Below are 5,793 nucleotides of genomic sequence, written 5' to 3' on the forward strand. Positions count from 1 at the left end.
GTCTGACTCAGTAAAATAGAAAACGTCTACTGTAACTGAAGGACTGTATCACACAAGACCCGTTTTAGGGGCAATGCCATAGATTAAGCATATTAACTATCCCTCTTGTTAAATGCTTCATCTCATCTTTCGAATAAATGTGGTGACTAGATTTATAATAATCTTTAGTACATTATATGCACAAACTTAAGGTTCTAAATGCTTTTCTAGTTTGCTCCAGCATCTGGCACATATCCCGTTGATTGCAAAAAAAAAAAAAATGCAAAACTGCTTGATGATGAAGACCACCTATCTTTGGTAAATGAACTTTAGCACATTAGCCCATCAATGGCGGGAGCTACTTCTGCCGCGAGCGCTCGACACTTGTCTCAAGCTTCTACTTCGAGTGTAACATCACTAAGTAACAGCAAAGTAAAGCTAGTAAATATTTATGACCACCCGCCAAAAGGAACTTTAACCCGCATCCGGCAGGTGTCAATTTTAGAGCCGCTGTATATATGCACATGTATGTGTGCGTCTACTGTATATATGGATATCATTGCTGTCCTGTGAAAAACACGTTTCCATTTTTAGGTCGCGGGCTGCTCTCCGGTAGCGATCCTTCTTGGCGGCACGGCTTGTATCACGGTGCGCTTTATAGTCTGGAAAATATGGTGGAAGTGTTTTTCACAGGACAGCGACTATATGTATATGTATGTCTGTATGTATGTAATAATTGTTTTTGTTTAAAAAATTAGGTTGCTGATGTATCCAGTTCAAGTGAGGATTCATCAGCAGAGGAATATGTTCCAGATTCTCACAGTACTTCGGACACTTCCTACATTGAACCTGTTTCAGAAATTCTGAAATCCGAAGGTATTCCAGTAATGAGCTATTAGAAAACTGCTCATCTTTAAGATGAGAGGTAGTCATGTTTTAAAGAATAAAATGTTCAATGTTCACTGACTCTTTTGCATCTGGTTTCATGTCTAACTTATCCATTACAAAGATGTGCTTGACCTAGATAACCTGTTCACATAAGAAGCATTGTTTTATTAACATACCAGTTTCAGTCTGTCCTAAAGTTGTAACATGGTGCTCAAGGATCAGGTATGACTTTGCATTTCACAGTATTGTTATGCACAACAATGCGACCTTATATCAGGTAAGTCATTACACATCAATGTCATTTCAGTTTGTGTAACGCCAGAATGCCAGAACTTTCAAGTCACTTCAGTGACATGGTTGCTGTGTGTTGTGTAAACTTTGTCCTTGTAATGTGAGTTGGTCCTCATAATTACCATTTTTGCCATGGGCGTGGCTTATTTAGCTCATTATCTATGTCCTCATAATTACTGTTTTTTCAGGTTTTTCTTTTTTTTGTGCGTTGAGTTTTTTCAAGTTTTGAAGTGAAATTTCCCTGGACGACCCCAAAAAAAAATTTGGGGTGCAAGTCCCATCTCTCTGGCATTAGCGGAAAGGGGTGTCCCCGTAATACACAATTAAACAGGTTTGGAAAAAATGTCCTCATAATACACAGAGGCAAACCTGTGTGTGTGCGCATGCGTGTGTGTGTGCGTGTGCGTGTGTGTGTGCGTGTGTCCTGATTGAGTAGAACTAGGAGCAGGTGTTTCCCATTCAGACTGGCTTGATTGCTGCACCGTGATTGGTCAGGGAGTGCTCCACTGGCCCATTTAAACAGCCCACCGCATCCCCTTTGTCTCCTTTCCAGCCTTTCTCCACCAGCAAATGGTGCCCCTGTGTTTTGGTGTCTGATCTTGGTACTGTGTGAGTCATGTTGAGATAGTTTGCATTCTTTGTAGTGATGGGACGATGATACCTCAAGGAGTGTATTGACACATTACACAAACTGTATTGACACTGTGTTGGTCACTCAATAGTTACCTCTGCTGTAGATCTAAAATCATTGCAGATAAACAAAATGAAAATAAGATGGTAAAACGTGCATGCTGTAAACCTTAATATTAGCTTATGAATTTATATTAATAAAATAAATTTAATACATTTTATTTATTCACTTGCTAGTCTTTTACTTAAAATATGATCTCATCTTTGTAATTTCAGTTGGTCCATTTGCTTGCTGAGTTGTTTATTAGATGCTCATATGAGTTGGCTTGTAAAATATAGCAAATTTGTATGTAATAAAATAATATTAATATAAAAAATAAAAGTTAAAATGTTTAACTTCTGTATGGGATTTTGTTAAAAGTTTTAAACCATATGTAATAACACACCAAAAATAGATTCTGTCATACATTTTTATTGAGAAAAAAAAGTTTTTGAAGTGTGATTGCTCCAAGGCGATTTCTCCTCTTGGACACCAGTTCCCCTGCCTTAGAGAACACTCGTTCACAGGGAACAGAGGAAGCTGGCGTGCATAAATATTTAAGTGCCAGTTGATAAAGGTGTGGATACTTTCTCTGATCAAAATGATTCCAGACTTGTGAAAATTTTCTAGAACGATCCATGAGTGGAAGCAAACAAAAATCCAACAGACACAGGTACAGGTAAATTTACAGCAACAGCAAACGTTTAAAAAAAACGTTTAATCTCCATCCAACAAACACGCAACATGTTGATACAGTTTGTCTACCTATAAATACAATTTGGGGCACATCCAAACGACACACGTCCTGTTTCGGTCACGTGCTTTTTTTATTAAAGCGATACACGCGCCGATACGGGGTTTCACACTTGCGCACTCGGCACAGTGCTGGCGCGCCAGTGTTGTTCGTCCCATCACTAATTCTTTGTGGCCTTGAGCAAAGCTTATTGAAAACGCCATTGTAGATACTTGTAAATATTATTTGAGCAAAAGCCATTTTTGATAAACCTTTTTTTTTCTCCTGTTTTTTTTTTCTCTAGGAGGTGGATTAGTCAATTGTTATTGATTTACATTATTTTTTTCCTAGGAAAGGTAGTGTCTGATTTAGAAGTTATTTTGGCTTTTTCTTCCTCTGAAGGAGCTAAACTGCTCCTCATCAATTGATTTTCTTTGGTGTTGCTGGCCTTTCTGTGAATGGAAAGACTTGGGGAGCACTTTAAGCATGTTGTGTCCAAGGTTATAGTTAAAGGACCACTGATTGTCACACCCACCTAAGTGTGGCAAAATTTGTTTTCCACATTTGACCCATCCCCTGAGGGAGCGGTGAGCAGCAGCAGGTGCCGCGCTCGGGAATCATTTGGTGATCTACCCGTTTTAGAGGGGTACTCCAGATTTATGTGATATTTTTAAAAGTATTTTCAAGCAATCTTTTTCCCTTTTTTTTAATTTTTTTTAAAGATTTTGTCTCAGCACAAGTACATTTACTCAAATTGTTTTAGTATTTTGTATGTGGATAATTTAAAAACAACAAAAAAACATTTCCAGTGTAAAAAAAGATAGGAATCCACCATACAGCATGAAGAACAGGTTAGAGGGGAATCAACGTGAAAATTCTGTTTCTGTGATTGTTTTATTTAAGCCATTTTATACTGGTTTGTTTGAATGAGTGATTGAAAACTGTACTTCATTTTATGAAAGCACAATCCACTATGGCTTCATGGGATTATTTTAATCCATCATTTTGTAAAGATCAGACTTCTCTCAGTAAAATGCCATTTGACTGAATTTATATGTATTCCTCAGTTTGGATTTTGAGAGGCAATATTATAATTGTGGATGCTCTAATTTTGTGCCTGTATCTGATCATGTCAACTGTAAAGTATACTTTGTTTTCTGATGGTGAGGCAACCAAAGGATTTAACATTAATATTAATACAGTGCATTACCCAAAGATGTCTGTCTGCACATATGCTGTTTAGAATGTATTGTCAATGTACTTGATCCTCCATTACTGTAATGAAAGCTCATCTAATCAAATCAAAGGTCTGCTCTTAAAAGGATCATACATGATTAATAAAGCAAAATAGACAAGAATAAGGGGAGAATGAATGCCAAAACAATATAAATTGCATAACTTATTCAGGTCAGGAAAAATCACTGTGGAAATCCGAAATGGGGTGACGAGGAGGTGAGATTTTAAATAATACTTTGTTTATTTGGAAGCATGGTCTCTTTAACATACATGTGCATAGCTATAAAACCACTCCTAACCAGTGTTGTACCTGAACAAGTTCAATGAACGAAAGTTCATGAACTTGTTCATTTTTGTCGAACGTGAAATGAATGTTGTGTGTTTTTGCTTCATGGACGATTCTGTGAACGAGCTCATTTTTATTGAAGTCAAGCCAGCCGCCCCAACGATTGTTAATACTGTGCATTACGGTAACATGCTGACATTCCGCTGTGTTGGCCACCTTCAAAATAAAAGCTAGTCAACACCTGTTTTAGGGTTTAAAATGAAAAATCTTTAAAAATTCAAAGTTTGTTATCCCAGAACCAGACAAGTTATACAGGACACTACACCACCCCAGGTATCAAACCAAAGTAATTTGTCCAAAATCGAATGTTCTATTTAAAAATAAAACTCTTTTGAAAATTTAAATTTAAACCATTATCGCTGATTTAAAAAAAAATCTTTAAAAATTTAAAGTTTGTTATCCCAGGACCGGGACACTACACCACCCCAGGTATTCAATCAAAGTACTTTCATGCGATTTACTGGCGGCTAGTCTAGGATGGACCACTCTCCTCGCTCAAAGCAGGTGGGATTTGTTCCATACCTGCGACCTGTTAACAACCAATTCCTGTTAGGGCAACATTACACATACAATGACACAGGTATTTTAAAAGGCTCACATGATATACTTTTTTTGTATTTTTTGAGCAGTTGAGAAAAAAAAATCGGACAGTGACTACTGCAAAAGTGCAAATAATTATTTATTTTGTTGGTCCACCTTTTATTGGTGTTTGTCCTTGAAGATCGTTGACATGAGTAAAAAAGCAAGTCTTTACACAAACACGCACGCACGCGCACACATTACAGGTCAATCGGAGACAGGTACAGTCCGTGATGGTACATAAAACATGGATCAAGCAAATTGAAACAATAGGTTGCCTAAGTGTGATGAAATTGACAAAATAGGTCTTCTCGACATCCGACAGTCTGATGTACATTCACAGTTGACATAAACAGCAAAACCAGTTTTGTTTCCGGACATTTCTCATTTCCTGCAAATTCCTTTCTTGGCACTGCTCATGGTACCACCTTTGGCAGTTGTCACATTGGATCTAATTAGAGGAAAAATTGAAATGCATTATTACAAAATTATTACAAAACACTGTAACGCAACAATACGTATAGGGCAACTTTTAACAAGGACAACTCAATAACACTTTTTTCAAATTTACTCACTACAAATTGTTTTTCAAAACCTGAACAAATCTAACTTCGATGGACTTAACAAACCAATGTACCAATGTGGGATTTACCTAATTGTTTAGAGTACACAATTTATAAGTTTATACAAGGCCATATATAGTGCAACTGACTTTTTTTGTATGTACTGTAAGTCATTATATAGCCACATATATCAATACACAACCAGTGATCATCAAATATTTAATGACAAAGTAGATATTAATTACCAAGGTAACAATAACGCCGCAACTATTGGCATCTTCCTGGGTGGGGTGGGATGGGACAGACACCCTTCTTTCCATTTGTTGTCCACCCAGTCTGACTTTCCATAACAGGTTCTCCTCATTATTAGGTGTTCAAGGTGTTTGATAAAGGTCACAAGAACAACAACTTTCACACTTTAAAAATATAACAAATATCACTATCAGCCTTTTTTAAAAATCTGATGGCCACTAAAAAGTCAATCTAAAACCATTTTAATCCCAGAGAA

At 36.9% G+C, this 5,793-nt stretch overlaps 1 long non-coding RNA gene across 3 annotated transcripts in view; it reads left to right on the top strand.

The window, feature by feature from the left end:
• LOC144059241 (uncharacterized) overlaps positions 1 to 1,551 on the top strand; it is an 11,406-nt gene extending 9,855 nt beyond the window's left edge. For all 3 annotated transcript variants that reach the window (XR_013295609.1, XR_013295610.1, XR_013295611.1), the window contains one exon: positions 738 to 1,551. This is a non-coding gene — a long non-coding RNA (uncharacterized LOC144059241). The remainder of the gene's footprint in view (positions 1 to 737) is intronic.
• The last annotated feature ends 4,242 nt before the right edge of the window (positions 1,552 to 5,793 follow it).

The sequence above is a fragment of the Vanacampus margaritifer genome, chromosome 10, assembly GCF_051991255.1.
Source record: "Vanacampus margaritifer isolate UIUO_Vmar chromosome 10, RoL_Vmar_1.0, whole genome shotgun sequence".
Taxonomy (NCBI): domain Eukaryota; kingdom Metazoa; phylum Chordata; class Actinopteri; order Syngnathiformes; family Syngnathidae; genus Vanacampus; species Vanacampus margaritifer.